Source organism: Eubalaena glacialis, chromosome 3 (genome assembly GCF_028564815.1).
Source record: "Eubalaena glacialis isolate mEubGla1 chromosome 3, mEubGla1.1.hap2.+ XY, whole genome shotgun sequence".
In the NCBI taxonomy this organism is placed as follows: domain Eukaryota; kingdom Metazoa; phylum Chordata; class Mammalia; order Artiodactyla; family Balaenidae; genus Eubalaena; species Eubalaena glacialis.
The window spans coordinates 23,003,361-23,021,928 of NC_083718.1; the positions used below are offsets into that span (position 1 = coordinate 23,003,361).

Here is an 18,568-nt window from a genome sequence, read left to right on the forward strand (position 1 = left end):
CTAATCCTGTTTTGGCATCTGTTTCTTGGAGCACCTGAAATGACACAGAGTGGGCAGATCCTAGAGTGAGAGGGAGTCATACTTTAGTGTCAAGATGACAAAAAGCTGGGCTGAGTTCAGGGCAAAAGAGAGCAGATGAAGAGACTGGGTTGAAGGATTTTCTGAAAAAAGAGTGAATGGAAACTGTACCGACAATGTGGAGGGCAGGGGAGGGGGTGGAGCTGAAGATGACTATGACTGAGACTAAAGCATTGTGTCATGGAGGTGGAGCTTATTTGAGGGAACCATCCATGAGATTAGCTCCATGCTAATGAAGGGATTTTTTTGTGATTAAAAAAATTAATAGCAATGTTAAATTACATTTGTATTGAGTTTAACTGTGTTTACTGAGTGCATTTGCACTTTATCTCATTTACTTACTCTTTAACAATAGGGGAGAAGAGGGAAACAAGTAAGGGAGGTCCTATTTGTCTCCCGTTGTTTCCTGTGGTCTTTACTGTCCGCCCTCCTGATCCAGACTCTTTCTTCACTTCTTTTTCCAAGGGCTGAAGATTCAACTGAAGAAATTGATCAGGTCAGGCCATTTCTAGTCCAGGTAAAAGGTCAAGGTAGTGTTAGCTCATGGCTAACATGTATGGTGGGAGGGATCTTAAGGCCATGTGGTGGTTGGAGATGGGGGTGGAGGGTCTGAGATATACATTGATTTGGCCGGGAGACCCCATATTTCATAATACTCAGGGATGGTGACTTCACACAGGAAGGTGAAATGCTGGTTTTTAGGGGTCATTGTCAAGAAGGGGAGAGAGACATGATGGAAAGTGGAAAGTGTCAATGAGAAGGAAAGACCATTATGAGTGGATTGGCAGCAGGACAATAATGTATTAAAACATTTAGATAGGGTTGCACAGTGTGTGTGTGTGTGTGTGTGTGTGTCTGTGTGTGTGTGTTCTAGCCTCAGGTAGGATAATGAAAAAAAGAATTAGGTGGAGAGAAGAGAAGCATGAAAGACATGTGGAATCAGAAAGATTCCAAAGAACTCTAAGATCCTTAAGACTGGCAGTCGTTGATGTAGCCTCAGTCAGCTACTCCATCTTAAGCAACTCCTGTGGCTGCTAGGCACTACCGGTAGTACAGAGGCTGTCTCTGGGAAGAAAGCTAGACTTTGAGTTTCCTTTCCATTCTAGGATTGGACAGACAGGTATTTATTTAAAAGTGCCAGATGGTTCAAGGGAGTTTCTAACTTTATACTGTTGGGTACCAGGTTTCAATCTAAATTTGAGCTCTGGTTTTCTGCTTTCCTGTTGGCCCTGGATTGAGAATAGCCTCTCATTTACCAGCCATCTGGTCCCTCCAAGTCTCTCCTGCTGAGTGATGTCTCCAAATATCTTCCCAGAGAGAGGACAGAATCTCCAACAAAATCTATAAGGTAAATACATGTTTTTTTCCACAAGGGGATCCTGGGGAGGAATAGGTCCCCATGTTGAAAGGGTCCTTGTGACGTGAATCATGTTGATGTTTGATTCGATAGGGTGGGCTCCTTTGAGCAGTCACGTGTTGAGGTGTGCGCTATGTGGGTTCGTCCATTTCTGTGCTTCTAGATCTTCGGTTTCCTGAAAGTTCCTTTTCCAAACCAGCAGGCTCTGGTGCTAATTATCCATCATATAGCATCGATAAACATTTTTTATAAATGCCTGCTACATGCAAGGCACTGGTGGCAAAAAGGGGTAGAAGAAACAGTCACACTGGCGTTTGGAACATATCATTTGTTTTCTAAGATGACAAAAATAGAGAGCAATTTAGCTTTAACCATAACAATAATTATTTTTAGGAAAATAATCCATTATTATCTCCATCAGGACCATGTCTGGATAGAAGAGGTAAGGCTGTCACCAGGGCTTGTAGAGACCTTGAGACAAATTACACGATTAATTTTCTCTGCTTTCCACTCTCAACCCCTGGCCCTAACAACCCAGCATTTTTATGCTGGTGAGATCAGGTCAAAATGAATGTCAAGGGCTAATTGGAAGAGGATGAGGAGTCAAAAAATGGACCCATGGGACTGGACGGGCTGAATAGAATTGAATGGAGGCGTTACCACTGGGTTTGCTATGGGAAGTCTGGACTTTAGAGGCTGTGGGTGGAGGTGTGAGCCTCAGGCCCTTTCTTCTACGCACCAGATGGCAGAGCTACCTCACTGCACTCTGCCTGCTGCCTGGTCCATGCGCCTGGGTGGCTCTGGCCTGCTCTGTCTCACACCAGGATGCCTCTGTCTGCCAGGAGGAGTAATTATAGTTGAAACAAATGTATTGCAATACCTGGATGGATACAGCTCAATTGACTCCTGACAGGTCTCTGGCTAAGAGATCCTGCAGCAGCTGCGGTACTAGAAGAGCTGGTGGGGAGCGGGGATGGGGGGGTGGGATAGTTTAGGCCTAAGCGTGTGATGGGCAGACATCGCCCCACTTCCTAGTCCTCTTCAGTCTCACTTTACAAATGCCCCTAAGGCTGTGTGTGAGCAGATTTCGAAATGAAAAAAGTCCAGTTTCTTCAATTCAGCAGAGGTGTTCTCAAGACCAACAGGCAGGCTGTCAAACTCTTACCCGTTTCCCAACATAGACTTTGAATGCTTGGAGGCTTCTCTTGAAATACAGCAGGGGAGTTTCCAGGAGTCGTAGACCTGAGTGTGTGTATGGGAAGGTCCACACTGCAAATATTTTTTTCTTGCAGAAATTTTCAACCAGTCTTGTAATTGTGGTTTCAGTGTGTATTGTCCAACTGCATTCCCTGAGTCACTGTCATATCCCAGCCAGACCTCCCGACCTGCATCTTACCTGCAGCCAAGTGTGTTATTGTTGCCAGAGTGCCGTAGAGGTGAGGTGTATGGATCATGCCATCTGCTCTTAAGGGCTAAGGCTGTACATTTCCTGGGCTTGTCCAGTGGGCCTTACCCCAGGGAGAGCGTGAACCTAGCTCTGCCCTTCTTGTATTCTTTGCTCCAGGCCCTCTAATCTATTCAGTGAGCCTTCTGGATACTCTGCTTGCTTCCGAAGTCTCCACACCCGCAGCCCCCCCGCTTGGGGCTTTCTCCCCTTGCTTCTCACCGGGCCCCCACCCCACTGTGTCGGGCTAACTCGTGCTCCTCTTTAGAGCCCAAGGCTAGAGGTGATCCCCCTGGGAAGGCGGAGCCTGCAAGCCTGGGGCCGTGTGCTCCCATGGCAGCCCCTGCTTCTCCTCTTATGCCGTTTATTACTCATTTCTCCTCTCTTTCTCCTGCTGTGTTCTCCACGAGGCAGGACTGTGCTGAAGTTTCCGAGCACAAAGCCTGGCATGCACTAGGCTCTCAGGGATGAAGCGAAGGGACGAACCGTCTTGGTTGTCATCTGCTTCCCTCACCCAGCTGCCGTCTGGCCAGCTCCCCTTCCTTTCTTCCTCTCGCTGGTTCACTCACCCCCTCTTCCAGACCGCCAGTGAAAACACAGTCCTGGCCTGGCTTGGTTTTTTTGTTCCTCCTGATTTTCATTAACTTAGAAATCCTATTCCTGGTCTCTATGTCATACCTGGATGCCATTTGTCTGAAGTCTGTTTGGATGAAATAATGAAACCTTGTTTATGTTGTTTGTTTGTTTGTTTTTCCAAGCTGCTTCAAGGTTACAGAAGGAGAAAAGCAAAACTGTGGGGAGAAGACCAATGTCAGAGGCTTCATTACTAAAATGTTGCTATTACCTGCAGCTCTCTTTGGTTTGGGGCTCTTTTGCATGACAGATATTTTCAAAATGATTTAGGGATTTAAAACATGTGAGCCGCAGTATAATCCAAGAGCAGGCATGGCGCAAGCCTTTAGCTTTTCTCCTTTCCTGCCTGTTATATACCGTGTAGTGATGTGGAGGGCCAGGTTGAGACAGTGCGCTGGCTTGCAGGCATCCACTGTGCCTCGATTTTCATTTATTCCACCACTGGGCTGTGGCTTCTCTCATAATGATTTCACAAAAGGACTATTTTCTAGTCAGAAAGAGATCTAAAGAGATGGGAGAAAGGATGAAACACTTTTAGATGTTCATTTTCAGTAAAATTGGAATAAATAACGAGATTGTAAGATGGGGGACCGGGAGTGGGAAGACTTGTTTGTTCCTCTTTGAATAGATCTGAAATCTGATCCTGTAGTCTTCTTCAATCTACCAACAAGTACTGGAGTTGCGAGAAAGCCGCTATTTAGTTTTGTTCAAATTTGTTCTCAAATATTTACAGTGAAACAAGAATTAGAAGAATGGGCACCTGCCAGCCACTGTGCTGTGTATTTTACTGAGTCATCATCTCATTTAATTGTTCTGCTTAAATACTGAGTAGCTTCAAAGAGTATTCATAAAATACATGTTATGTGTAAAGAACTATAGTAGAGCAAACACCTGTGTTCAGCTTTACCTTTGAAATCCCCTGTGTGCTTCCCCTGGAAGCATCCTCCTCCTTCCCCAGATGTAGCCATTCTCCTTTTAACTTTTGCCAGTCTGGTAGGTGTGAAACGGTATCTCGTTGTGGTTTTAATTTTGTTTTTCTCTGATTATGAATGAGGTTGAGCACATTTTCATTTGGCTATGGCTATTTATATTTCTTCTTCTGCAAAGAGCTAGTTCAGATCTTTTGCCAACCCTTTTCTATTGGGATCTGTATCTTTTTATTATAGATTTGTAGGAATTCTTTGCATATTTTAGGTACTACCTGCTATAGACTGAATGTTTGTGTCCCTTCAAAATTCAGAGGTTGAAACCTAGTCCTCAGTGTGATGGTGATTGGAGGTGGGGCCTTTGGGAGGTGAGTAGGTCATGAGGGTGGAACCCTCATGAACGGGATTAAAGAGAGGTCAGAGAGAGAGCCCCTGTCCTTTACATCATGTGAGGATACAGGGAGACAATGGCTGTCTAGGACTAGGAAGTAGACTCCTACCAGACACTGAGTCTACAGGGACCTTAGTCTTGGACTTTTCAGCCTCAAGAACTGTGAGAAATAAATTTCTATTTTTTGTAAGCCACCCAGTCTGTGGTATTTTGTTACACAGCCTGAAGGGACCAAGACATTACCTCAACTATGTGTTGCAACTAATAGCTTCTCTTTTCATTTTCTTTACATTGTCTTTTGGTGAACAGGCATTCTTAATTTTAGCTTAGTCCAATTTACCAAACTTTCCCTTATATGCTTTATGCTTTTTGTGCCATTTCTGTGCAGTCAAGGTTATGAACATATGGCCTGTATTGTCTTCTAAAAATTTCATAGTTTGGCCATTCACATTTAAGTCTCTAGTCTACCTGGAATTGATTTTTTTAAAAAATTGAGATATAGTTGATTTACAATATTATATGTTTCAAGTGTACAACACAGTGATTCACAATTTTTAAAGGTTACATTCCATTTATAGTTATCATAAAATATTGGCTATATTCCCTGAGTTGTACAATATATCCTTGTAGCTTATTTATTTTATACATAGTAGTCTGTATCTCTTAATCCCCTACCCCTATCTTGCCCCTCCCCGCTTCCCTCTCCCTTCTGGTAACCACTAGTTTGTTCTCTGTGTCTGTGAGTGTGTTTCTTTTTTGTTATATTCACTAGTTTATTGTGTTTTTTAAGATTCCACATGTAAGTGATCACATACAGTATTTGTCTTTCTCTGTCTGACTTATTTCATTAAGCATAATACCCTCCAAGTCCAAGTCCATCCATGTTGTTGAAAATGGCAAAATTTCATTTTTTAAGTGAAATATCTTAATTAGAAAGTATTTGTAAATTATTGCAAATAGAGATCCTGAAGCTGTTGCTTCAGTGAATAAATCATCATTTTCGGAATAAAGACACAGACCTACTAGAGAATGGACTTGAGGATATGGGGAGGGGGAGGGGTGAGATGTGACAGGGTGAGAGAGTGTCATGGACATATATACACTACCAAATGTAAAATAGATAGCTAGTGGGAAGCAGCTGCATAGCACAGGGAGATCAGCTCGGTGCTTTGTGACCACCTAGAGGGGTGGGAGAGGGAGGGTGGGAGGGAGGGAGATGCAAGAGGGAAGAGATATGGGAACATATGTATATGTATAACTGATTCACTTTGTTATAAAGCAGAAACTAACACACCATTGTAAAGCAATTATACTTCAATAAAGATGTTTAAAAATAAAAAAAGAAAAAAAATCATCATTTTCAAAACAGTACATCACATAATTTCATTCTTTTTTATGGCTGAGTAGTATTCCATTGTATACATACATACATATATATACACATCACATCTTCTTTATCCATTGGAATTGATTTTTGTGTTTGGTGTGAAATAGGGCAATATGTCTTTCTTTTCCCATGGAGATAGACAGTAGTCCCTATAACCATGAATTTCCTCACTGATAAGCAATGGCAGCCTTGTCATAAGTTTATATATATACATCTGGCTCTGTTTTTGGAACTTCTATTTTATTTCATTGTTCAGTTTGTAACCCCTGTGTCTCCACTATCTCATTCCTAGAGCTTTATAATAATTCTTGATATTTGATAGGGCAAGACTCATTTTCTTGTTCTTCTTCAAGTGCGTCTTGGCTAGTCTTGGTCCTTTACACTTTTCTGGAAACTTCAGGATTAGTCTGTCAAATTCCACAAAAAACTCTGACATAACTGAATTTTTATAGAAATCCTGTGGGGGAAGTATTCTACCTACTCACAGGTGGGGAAACTGAAGATTGAAGAGTTCAAGTAACTTGTCCAAGATCACTTAAATAAGGTAAAAACTAGGTATTGCAATACTGGCCAGTTGAATATTAACCCACAGAAAGTTTTTTTTTTTTTTTAATGTCCCTTATTGAAGCAAAAATTTTAACTCCTCTAAAATTTATAACATGGTTAATAGTGAATATTAAACTTCTTTATGCAAATTGTCTTTTACACAAACACTAACCTTTAAAAAAGGAAGGATGTAGAGAAATAAGATTATTATTTTTTTAAATTAATTAATTAATTAATTAAAAAATTTTGGCTGCTTCGGGTCTTAGTTGCAGCATGTGGGATCTTCCTTGTGGCATGCAGGATCTTTTGTTGCAGTGTGCGGGCTCTTCGTTGCGGCACTTGGGCTTCTCTCTCTTGTTGTGGCGCACGGGCTCAGTAGTTGTGGTGCGTGGGCTTAGTTGCCCTGCGGCATGTGGGATCTTAGTTCCTGGATCAGGGATCGAACCTGTGTCCCCTGCATTGGAAGGCAGATTCTTAACCACTGGACCACCAGTGAAGTCCCAAGAAATAGGATTATTAGGGAAACTTTTTTTTTTTTTTTTTTTGGTTTATTTATTTATTTATTTATTTATTTATTTATGGCTGTGTTGGGTCTTCGTTTCTGTGCAAGGGCTTTCTCTAGTTGCGGCAAGTGGGGGCCACTCTTCATCGTGGTGCGCGGGCCTCTCATTATCGCGGCCTCTCTTGTTGCGGAGCACAGGCTCCAGACGCGCAGGCTCAGTAATTGTGGCTCACGGGCCTAGTTGCTCCGTGGCATGTGGGATCTTCCCAGACCAGGGCTCGAACCCACGTCCCCTGCATTGGCAGGCAGATTCTCAACCACTGCGCCACCAGGGAAGCCCAGGAAACTTTCTTTTTAATTTAGAAAAAGACAGTAACAAGAACTGTCAGGATGGTAATGATGTCCCCCTTCCACCCCCCCACCCCGCCCCGCTTTGTGGTAAAATATACATACAATAAAATTTACCATTTTAACCCTTTTTAATTTTACAATTTGGTGTCATTAAGTACATTCACAGTGTTGTGTAACCATCACCACTATCTTTTTTTTTTTTAAATCATCACCACTATATATATCCAGATCTTTTTCTTCTATCATCCCAAACAGAAATTCTGTACCCATTAAACAATAACTACTCACTCCACATGCCCCCAAAGCTCCTGGTAACCACTATTCTACTTTCTGTTTCTATGAATTTGCCTATTCTAGGTGTTTCAGATAAGTAGAATCATACAATATTTGTACTTTTGTTTCAGGCTTATTTCATTTAGCATGGTGTTTTCAAGGTTCATCCATGTAGCATTCGTAAGAATTTCATTTCTTTTTATGGCTGAATAACATTCCATTGTATGTATATTCCACCTTTTGTTTATCCACTCATCTGTGGGTAGACAGATGAGTTGGGTTGTTTCCACCCTTTGGCTTATTTGTGAACAATGCTGCTATGAACATTGGTATACAAGTATTTATTTGAGTCCTTGTTTTCAGTTCTTTGGGGTGTATGCTCAGAATTGGAATTGCTGGATCATACAGTAATTCTATGTTTAACTTTCTGAGGAACCACAAACTGTTTTCCACAGCATCTCCACCATCTTACATTTCCACGAGCAATGCGTGCACCACCAATTCCTCCATATCCTCATCAACACTGGTCATTTTCCATTTTTTATGGTAGTCATCCTAATGGGTTTAAAGTGGTATCTCGTGGTTTTGATTTGCATTTCCCTAGTGACTGGTGATGTTGAATATCTTCTCATGTGCTTATTGGCCATTTGTATATTTTCTTTAGAGAAATGTCTATTCAAATCTTTTGCCCATTTTTTAATTGGGTTTTTGCTGTTGTTGAGTTTTAGGAGTTCTTTACATATTCTGGATATTAATCCCTTATCAGATATATAATTTGCAAATATTTTATGGTGTTTTTTTCACTCTCCCTTGAGGCACAAAAGTCTTTAATTTTCATAAAGTCCAACTTAATTATGTTTTCTTTAGTTGCCTGTGACTTTGGTGTCATATCCAAGATCATTATCAAGTCAAATGTCTTGAAGATTTCCCATGATTTTTCCTAAGATTTCTGTATTTTTAGTGCTTAAGTTAGCTCTTTGATCCTTCTTGAGTTAATTTTTGTATATGATGTAAGATCAGAGTCCAGTTTCGTTCTTTTGCATGTGGATAACCAGTTTTCTTACTAGAACTTTGTAGTTGGTTTTGAAATCAAGAAGCGTGAATTCTCCAACTTTGTTCCTCTTTTTCAGGATTTATTTGGCTATTTGGGGTCCCTTGAGATTCCATATAAATTTTAGGTTGAATTTTTCTATTTCTTCAAGAAGCAAAACAAAACAAAACAATACAATGCAATACACACCATTGAAATTTTAATAGGGATTGCATCGAATCTGTAGATTGCTTTAGATAGCAATGTCACTTAATAATGTTAACTCTTCCAATCCATGAACACAGGATGTCTTTCTGTTCATTTACATCTCTCAGCAATGTTTTGTAGTTTTCAATATACAAGTCTTTTGCTGCCTTGGCTAAATTTATTCCTAAGAATTTTTTTTTCTTTTTAAACAGCTTTATAGAAATATCATTCACTCATTTAAAATATACAGTTCAATAGGCTTTAGTGTAGTCACAGAGTTGTGCAACCATCACAATCAACTTTTCATTTTCATCAACCCAAAAAGAAATTTCACACCCACCAGTAGTCACTTCCCATTTCCCCCCCACCTCCCACCCCTAGTCAATCACTAATCTTTTTTTTTTTTTCTTTTTGGCCATGCCGTGTGGCCTGCAGGATCTTAGTTCCCCGACCAGGGATCAAACCCGGGCCCTGGCAGTGAAAGTGCAGAGTCCCAACCACTGGACCACCAGGGAATTCCCCTGTCAATCTCTAATCTATTTCCTATCTTTATAGATTTGCCCATTCTGGATATTCCATTGAAATGAAATGATATAATATGTGGCCTTTTGTGACTGGCTCTTTTCACTTAACATAATGTTTTCAAGGTTTCTCCAGTTTATAATATGTATCAGTGCTATATAGGAAAAGTTCATTCCTTTTCATTGTCAAATAACATTACATTACATGGATATACCACATTTTATTTATCCAGTCATCAGCTGATGGACATTTGGGTTGTTTCCATTTTTTGGCTATTATGAATGCTGCTGCTGTAAACATCTGTGTACAGGTTTCTATGTGGACATATGTTTTTATTTCTCTCAGGTATATTCTTAGGATTAGAATTGCTGTGTCCTATGGTAACTGTACATTTAACCTTTTGAAGAACTGCCAGAGTGTTTCCCACAGCAGACGCAACATTTTACATTGCCACCTGCAATGCATGTGGGTTCCATTTTCTCCATATCCTCCACAACACTTGTGATTATCTACTTTTTGACAGGATGTGAAGTGCCATCTCACTGTGGTTTTGATTGGTGTTTCCCTGATGGATAATGTCACTGAGCACTTTTTCATGAGATTATTAGCCATTTTTTGGAGAAAGGTCTGTTCAGATCCTTTGCCCATTTTTATTTATTTTTTTCCAGTTTGAAAGCAGTCACTGTTTATTAACTGACCAGATTACAAAAATAATCACGGTAGATACCTTAGTTCATCCTTCTAATAAGCCTGTTGATCTAGTCTTCCCTGTTGCCAGCATCTTCACCTTCTACAAAATGGGTGGTCTTTTTCTTCATTCTGCTTTGTGGAGAAGACAATTTAAAGGGCCACAGCAAGTTGTCTGATTCTTTGAAATGTTTTCCAATGGTATAGATCTCATGAATCAGATCCTTCCTGCAGATGATGCCATATTTGCCAAGAGATGGAGCAACCAATGCATTATCTGTCAGGGCACTTCGCTTCTTGTTGACTTTGCCATAACCACGCTTGCAGATGAGTTCGTTTACTGACTTCAGGTTTGGGTACCCCCACGCAGTGTATGGTTCCACAATTCTCAGCATGTTAATTAACATGCTGAGAATTCACAAAGGTGCCATTGAGCTTCACAAAGGTACCATTGAAGATCTGATGGAGGCTAAGAAGCTGCAACACTTTTTGAACCTTTGGGCTTACACCATTGACACCTCTGATCCTGATGACAAATGCCAGTTTGGGTTCTGCAGGTACATAGAAGTTGCTGGCTTTTCTTGCCATCCTAGCCATTCGAATTTCGGTTCTGTACATCTGCCTGTATTCCTTCGGATGGTGCTTAGCTTTTTCATAGATAAGCTTCCTCCCTGCCTTTCGAAGCATCTTTTGGGCAGACTTCTTTCTCAGGCACTTGATCTTAAGCTCTGCAAAATTCTTTCACTTTTTCTTAAAGTTTTCTGGCACAGCACAAACCTTCTTTTTCTTCTCTTCTGCACCCTCCATGGTAACAGCTGGGAAAGAGCTGCCCGTTTTTAAATTGGGTTATTCATTTTTTTAAATTATTGAGTTATAAAAATTCTTTATACAGTCTAGATACAAGTCCTTTAGATATATGATTTGCAAATATTTCTCCCATTTGGTGGGTTGTCCTTACATTTTCTTGATGGTGTCTGTTAAAGCATAAAAAGTCTTAATTTTGATGAAGTCCAATTTATTTTTTTCTTTTCTTACTTGTGCTTTTGGTGTCATCCCTAAGAAATTATTGCCTAATCCAAGGTCATGAAGGTATTTGCAGGTTTGTTTTCTTTTAAGAGTCTTATGGTTTTAACTCTTACAATTAGGTTTATGATCCTTAGAGTTGATTTTTGTATATGGTGTGAGGAAGGAGTCTACCTTCATTCTCTTGCTGGTGGCAGTCCAGTTGTCCTAGCACCATATGTTGAAAGACTATTCTTTCTCCATTGAATTATCTTGGCACCCTGTCAGAATTCATTTGACCAAAAAGGTGAAGTACTGGCTTCTCAATTATATCTCATTGTTCTCTATGTCTAATTCTAAAAATTCGTTTGTTGATTTGCAGCATTAACTCCAAATGTTTGACATGGTGGGAAAGTAAGAAATTTCTCAGGATGGTGGGTAATATTGCTTGGTGGCCAAGCTAAGATTTGTGAAGAATCACACCAGTGCCCCATTCTTTGCTCTGCATCAAAGTAAACTGTTGACACACAATGTTTTTATACAGGGTACTGGTTTCTTGGGAAGAAACTGAATACGATTTTTTATTTTTTTATGGAGTATAATTGCTTCACAATACTGTGTGAGTTTCTGTTGCACAAAAAAGTGAATCAGCCATATGCATACACATGTCCCCATATCCCCTCCCTGTTGAGCCTCCCTCCCATCCTCCCTATCCGACCCCTCTAGGTCATCACAAAGCACCGAGCCGATCCCCCTGTGCTATGCTGCTTTTTCCCACCAGCCAACTATTTTACATTCGGTAGTGTATATATGTCGATGTTACTCTCACTTTGCCCCAGCTTCGCCCTCCCACCCCATATCATCAAGTCCATTCTCTATGTCAATCTAGTTGCCCTGCAACTAGGTTCATCAGTACCTTTTTTTTTTTTTTTTAGATTCCATATATATGTGTTAGCATACAGTATTTGTCTTTCTCTTTCTGACTTACTTCACTCTGTATGACAGACTCTAGGTCCATCCAACTCACTACAAATAACTCAATTTTGTTTCTTTCTATGGCTGAGTAATATTCCATTGTATATATGTGCCACATCTTCTTTATCCATTCATCTGTCGATGGACATTTAGATCATTATGTAGTGTCCTCCTTTGTCTCTTGTAATAGTCTTTATTTTAAAGTCTATTTTGTCTGATATGAGAATTGCTACTCCAGCTTTCTTTTGATTTCCATTTGCATGGAATATCTTTTTCCATCCCTTCACTTTCAGTCTGTATGTGTCCCTAGATCTGAAGTGGGTCTCTCGTAGACAGCATATATACAGGTCTTGTTTTTGTATCCATTAACCAATCTATGTCTTTTGGTGGGAGCATTTAATCCATTTACATTTAAGGTAATTATCAATATGTATGTTCCTATTACCGTTTTCTTAATTGTTTTGGGTTTGTTATTGTAGGTCTTTTCCTTCTCTCGTGTTTCCGGCCTAGAGTAGTTCTTTTAGCATTTGTTGTAAAGCTGGTTTGGTGGTGCTGAATTCTCTTAGCTTTTACTTGTCTGTAAAGGTTTTAATTTCTCCGTCGATTCTGAATGAGATCCTTGCTGGGTTGAGTAATCTTGGTTGTAGGTTTTTCCCTTTCATCAGTTTCAATATGTCCTGCCACTCCCTTCTGGCTTGTAGAGTTTCCGCTGAAAGATCAGCTGTTGACCTTAGGGGGATTCCCTTGTAGGTTATTTGTTGCTTTTCCCTTGCTGCTTTTAATATTTTTCCTTTGTATTTAATTTTTGATAGTTTGATTAATATGTGTCTTGGCGTGTTTCTCCTTGGATTTATCCTGTATGGGACTCTCTGTGCTTCCTGGACTTGATTGACTATTTCCTTTCCCATATTAGGGAAGTTTTCAACTATAAGCTCTTCAAATATTTTCTCAGTCCCTTTTTTTTTTCTCTTCTTCTTCTGGGACCCCTATAACCGAATGTTGGTGTGTTTAATGTTCCCAGAGGTCTCTGAGACTATCCTCAATTCTTTTCCTTCTTTTTTCTTTATTCTGCTCTGCAGTAGTTACTTCCACTGTTTTATCTTCCAGGTTACTTGTCTGTTCTTCTGCCTCAGTTATTCTGCTATTGATTCCTTCTAGAGAATTTGTAATTTCATTTATTGTGTTGTTCATCATTGTTTGTTTGCTGTTTAGTTCTTTGAGGTCCTTGTTGAACGTTTCTTGTATTTTCTCCATTCTATTTCCAAGATTTTGGATCATCTTTACTATCATTACTCTGAATTCTTTTTCAGGTAGACTGCCTACTTCCTCTTCATTTGTTTGGTCTGGTGGGTTTTTACCTTCTCCTTCATCTGCTGTGTATTTCTCTGTCTTCTCTTTTTGCTTAACTTACTGTGTTTGGGGTCTCCTTTTCGCAGGCTGCAGGTTCATTGTTCCCGTTGTTTTTGGTGTCTGCCCCAGTGGCTAAGGTTGGTTCAGTGGGTCGTGTACGTTTCCTGGTGGAGGGGACTGGTGCCTGTGTTCTGGTGGATGAGGCTCGATCTTGTCTTTCTGGTGGGCAGGACTGCGTCTGGGGGCATGTTTTGTGGTGTCTGTGAACTTTTTATGATTTTACGCAGCCTTTCTGCTAATGGGTGGGGTTGTGTTCCTGTCTTGCTTGTTGTTTGGCATAGCGTGTCCAGCACTGTAGCTCGCTTGTCGTTGAGTGGAGCTGGGTCTTAACGTTGAGATGGAGATCTCTGGGAGAGCTTTTGCCATTTGATATTACATGGGGCTGGGAGTTCTCTGGTGGACCAAGGTCCTGAACTCAGCTCTCCCACCTCAGAGACTCAGGCCTCACACCTGGCCGGAGCACCAAGACTCTGTCAGTCACTCATCTCAGAAGAAAAGGGAGAAAAAAAAAGAAAGAAAAAAAAAGATAATAAAGTTATTAAAATAAAAAATATTATTAAAAATAAAAATGTAATTAAAAATAAATAAAGAAAAGAGCAACCAAACTAAAAAACAAATCCACCAATGATAATAAGTGCTAAAAACTGTACAAAACAAAACAATAAAACGGACAGACAGAACCCTAAGACAAATGGTAAAAGCAATGGTATACAGACAAATCACACAAAGAAGCATATACAGAGACACTCACAAAAAGAGAAAAAGGAAAAAATATATATATATATTAAAAGAAAAGGAAGAGAGCAAACAAATCAATAAACAAATCTACCAATGATAATAAGCTCTAAATACTAAACTAAGATAAACATAAAACCAGAAACAAATTAGATGCAGAAAGCAAACCCCAAGTCTATAGTTGCTCCCAAAGTCCATTGCCTCAATTTGGGATGATTCGTTGTCTATTCAGGTATTCCACAGATGCAGGGTACATCAAGCTGATTGTGGAGATTTAATCTGCTGCTCCTGAACCTGCTGGGAGAGATTTCCCTTTCTTTTCTTTGTTCGCACAGCTCCTGGCGTTCAGCTTTGGATTTGGCCCCACCTCTGCATGTAGGTCGCCTGAGGGCATCTGTTCTTCACTCAGACAAGACGGGGTTAAAGGAGCAGCTGATTAGGGGGCTCTGGCTCACTCAGGCCGGGAGGAGGGAGGGGTATGGATGCGGGGTGAGCCTGCAGCAGCAGAGGCTGGTGTGACATTGCAACAGCTTGAGGCGTGCCATGTGTTCTCCCAGTGAAGTTGTCCCTGGATCATGGGACCCTGGCAGTGGTGGGCTGCACAGGCTCCTGGGAGAGGAGGTGTGGATAGTGAACTGTGCTTGCACACAGGCTTCTTGGTGGCTGCAGCAGCAGCCTTAGTGTTTCATGCCTGTGTCTGGTGTCTGCACTGATAGCCGTGCTGCTGCGGCTTGCACCCATCTCTGGAGCTCATTTAGGCGGTGCTCTGAATCCCCTCTCCTTGCGCACCCCAAAACAATGGTCTCTTGCCTCTTAGACAGTTCCAGACTTCTTCCCAAGCTCCCTCCTGGCTAGCTGTGGCGCACTAGCCCCCTTCAGGCTGTGTTCACGCAGCCAACCCCAGTCCTCTCCCTAGGATCTGACCTCCGAAGCCCGAGCCTCAGCTCCCAGCCCCCATCCGCCCCGTCGGGTGAGCAGACAAGCCTCTCAGGCTGGTGAGTGCTGGTCGGCACTGATCCTCTGTGCGGGAATCTCTCCGCTTTGCCCTCTGCACCCCTGTTGCTGTGCTCTCCTCTGTGGCTCCGAAGCTTCCCCCCGACCCACCCCTCCGTCTCCGCCACTGAAGGGGCTTCCTAGTGTGTGGAAACTTTTCCTCTTTCACAGCTGTCTCCCTGAGGTGCAGGTCCCATCCCTATTCTTTTGTCTCTGTTTTTTCTTTTTTCTTTTGCCCTACCCAGATATGTGGGGAGTTTCTTGCATTTTGGGAAGTCTGAGGTCTTCTGCCAGCATTCAGTAGGTGTTCTGTAGGAGTTGTTCCACATGTAGATGTATTTTTGATGTATTTGTGGGGAGGAAGGTGATATCCACATCTTACTCCTCCACCGTCTTGAAGGTCCCTTTCCAGGATTCTTAATAACCACTATTTATCAATACTTTCGCAGAACACATAAACGGTTGCTGTTGTTAAATGGTGGGGTCATCATGACATCTGGTGCTCATTCAGGTGACGCTTCAAGGACTTGTTTTGTCCAAATGTGACAGAACTTCCTTCATTCCAAATGCATGTGTGTGTGTGTGTGTGTGTGTGTGTGCATGTATGTATACAGACACTCTGATCTTTATAACAATTTCAGATAATCTTTACAAGAACTGAGAAAATGGAATAACTGACTCAGCTTTTTTGTTCCCCATGAAATTATTTTATTTTATTTATTTGTGTGTGTGTGTTTTATTTTAGTTTTTTAAACTTTTTATTTAATATTGGAGTATAGCCGATTAATAATGTTGTGATAGTTTCAGATGCACTGCAAAGCGACTCAGCCATACATATACGTGTATCCATTCTCCCCCAACTTCCCTCCCATCCAGGCTGCCACATAACATTGAGCAGAGTGTCCTGTGCTATACAGTAGGTCCTTGTTGGTTACCAATTTTATTTCATTTTATTTTTATTTAAAACAATTTTTTTGGCTTCATTGGGTCTTCGTTGCTGCACGTGGGGTTTCTCTAGTTGCAGTGAGTGGGGGCTACTCTTTGTGGCGGTGCGCACTCTTCTCACTGTGGTGGCTTCTCTTGTTGCAGAGCACGGGCTCTAGGCATGCGGGCTTCAGTAGTTGCAGCACGTGGGCTCAGTAGTTGTGGCTCATGGGCTCTAGGGCACGTGGGCTTCCATAGTTTTGGTGCACAGGCTTAGTTGCTCCAGAGCATGTGGGATCTTCCCAGACCAGGGATTGAACCTGTGTCCCCTGCATTGGCAGGCGGATTCTTAACCACTGCACCACCAGGGAAGTCCCTATCCATTTTAAATATAGCAGTGTGTACATGTCAATCCCAAACTCCCTAACTATCCCTTCCCCCCACGCTTTCCCCCTGCTAACCATAAGTTTGTTCTCTAAGTCTGTGGTGACTCACAGCTTTTAAAAACAGAAATGCCAGTAGAGCACAGAGGTGTGGAAAAGCTCAAGGAGAAGAGATGGAACTCTCAGAGCACGTCAAAGAAAGGAAAGGAAATCATGGCAGTAATATTCAGACTCCACAAAATTAGATTCAACATTAATCTTGTGAGTTACAGACTCATAAGCTGTGGGGCTAAACTTAGTAGCCTCAGATTTTCTGCAGGACTCCTGAAATTGTTATTAAGGATGGCATGCCTGCTCACAGCACGTGGGAAGCATGGGAATATATTTCACAACCGACAGAAATGCTCAGACCCTCAAGTCTCCTCTCTGAATTAGCAAACAGAAAAAAAGTAATGGCAGCACAGACTTACCATGTTAATAATAACGCCTGCCGTGTATGTGGAGGCATCCACTTCTGTGCTTTAAGAGGATAAAGGGCCAGACTCCAGCATGTACCATTAACCTCTTCCTGAAAGCTCTACAGTTTCTAAGTAAGACAATTTCCCCTGACACAACAGCTGCCTCTTAAGTGGTATTGTTAAAATAGATGTTATATATCCAGGTGTGGAAGGAGCCAGGGCCCAGAACTAAATGGGGTGTTTCTAACAAAGGCTCATTGTCTGCGATCTGTTTACAGTGCCTGTTTTACATTGCTAATAATAGCAAAATCACAATTTCCATAAAGGCAGCGTTGGCAGGAAGATGACATTTAGACGAGTTCAGAACATAAGCAGGAAGCGGCATCCCATTCCTCTGCTTACCTAACCCCCGGACTCTCTGAAATGGTCAGTTTTGGGGTTCAAGTCCCTCCCTGGTCCCCCTCTGTCCCTCTCCCCACCATTCTTTGGTGAAAATGTGGCTTCTGTGAAAGGCTGGGTCCTGTCTGCACAGGCCAAGCTGGCTTATACCTGGTGTTCATGTCAGTACTGAAACACATCTGCAGGGTGTGGAGAGATGAAGTAAGTAATTTGCCTAAAGTCACACAGCTTGCAAGTGGGAATTTAAGCTCAAAGCTTCCCGACTAGTTTGTCATCTGATTCAATTCAGTGAAAAATACTCCTACTGAACACATTCTATGTCCGAAGCCTTGTCCTAGGAGCCTCTACAAGTATTTGCACTCCTCTGTTGAGGTTCTCATCATAGATGGCTCTGTGCATCTCTGTTAGATTCTGAGTTCCTTACAGGCATGGATTGTGCCATGTTTATTGGGCCTGCAGAGTAGTAAGTGCTCTTAGGTAAATAAGTAAGAGGTAGATATGGTCCATCTGCAGGTTGCTCATCATCAGTGGGGCAGATTAGTTTAAGTCAACTACCATACCACTCAGACCGATAACTGCATCCATCCATCCATCCATCTGTACACATCCATTTCTTGAACACTTACTGGACATCTATTATATGCCAGACACTGGGAGGGGTAATGGTGAGTCAAAGAAGAATAATAAAGAGTCTTAATGTCAAGGATCTCCCAGTTTATAGAAGAAGATAGAGATTCAACATGTAAAGAGTTGAATTAAAGACTATATGTGTGTGTATATATATATATATACACCTATATATGTGTGTGTGTATATATATATATATATATATATATATATATATATATATATACACACACACATATATAGCTGAATCACTTTGCTGTCCAGCAGAAACTAACACATTGTAAATCAACTATACTTCAATAAAATAAAATTTAAAAAGTTGAATTTA

The 18,568-nt window shown here is 41.3% G+C and overlaps 1 pseudogene; it reads right to left on the minus strand.

The window, feature by feature from the left end:
* Positions 1 to 10,375: 10,375 nt before the first annotated feature.
* Positions 10,376 to 11,141, minus strand: LOC133087746 (large ribosomal subunit protein uL30-like; annotated as a pseudogene).
* Positions 11,142 to 18,568: the final 7,427 nt, after the last annotated feature.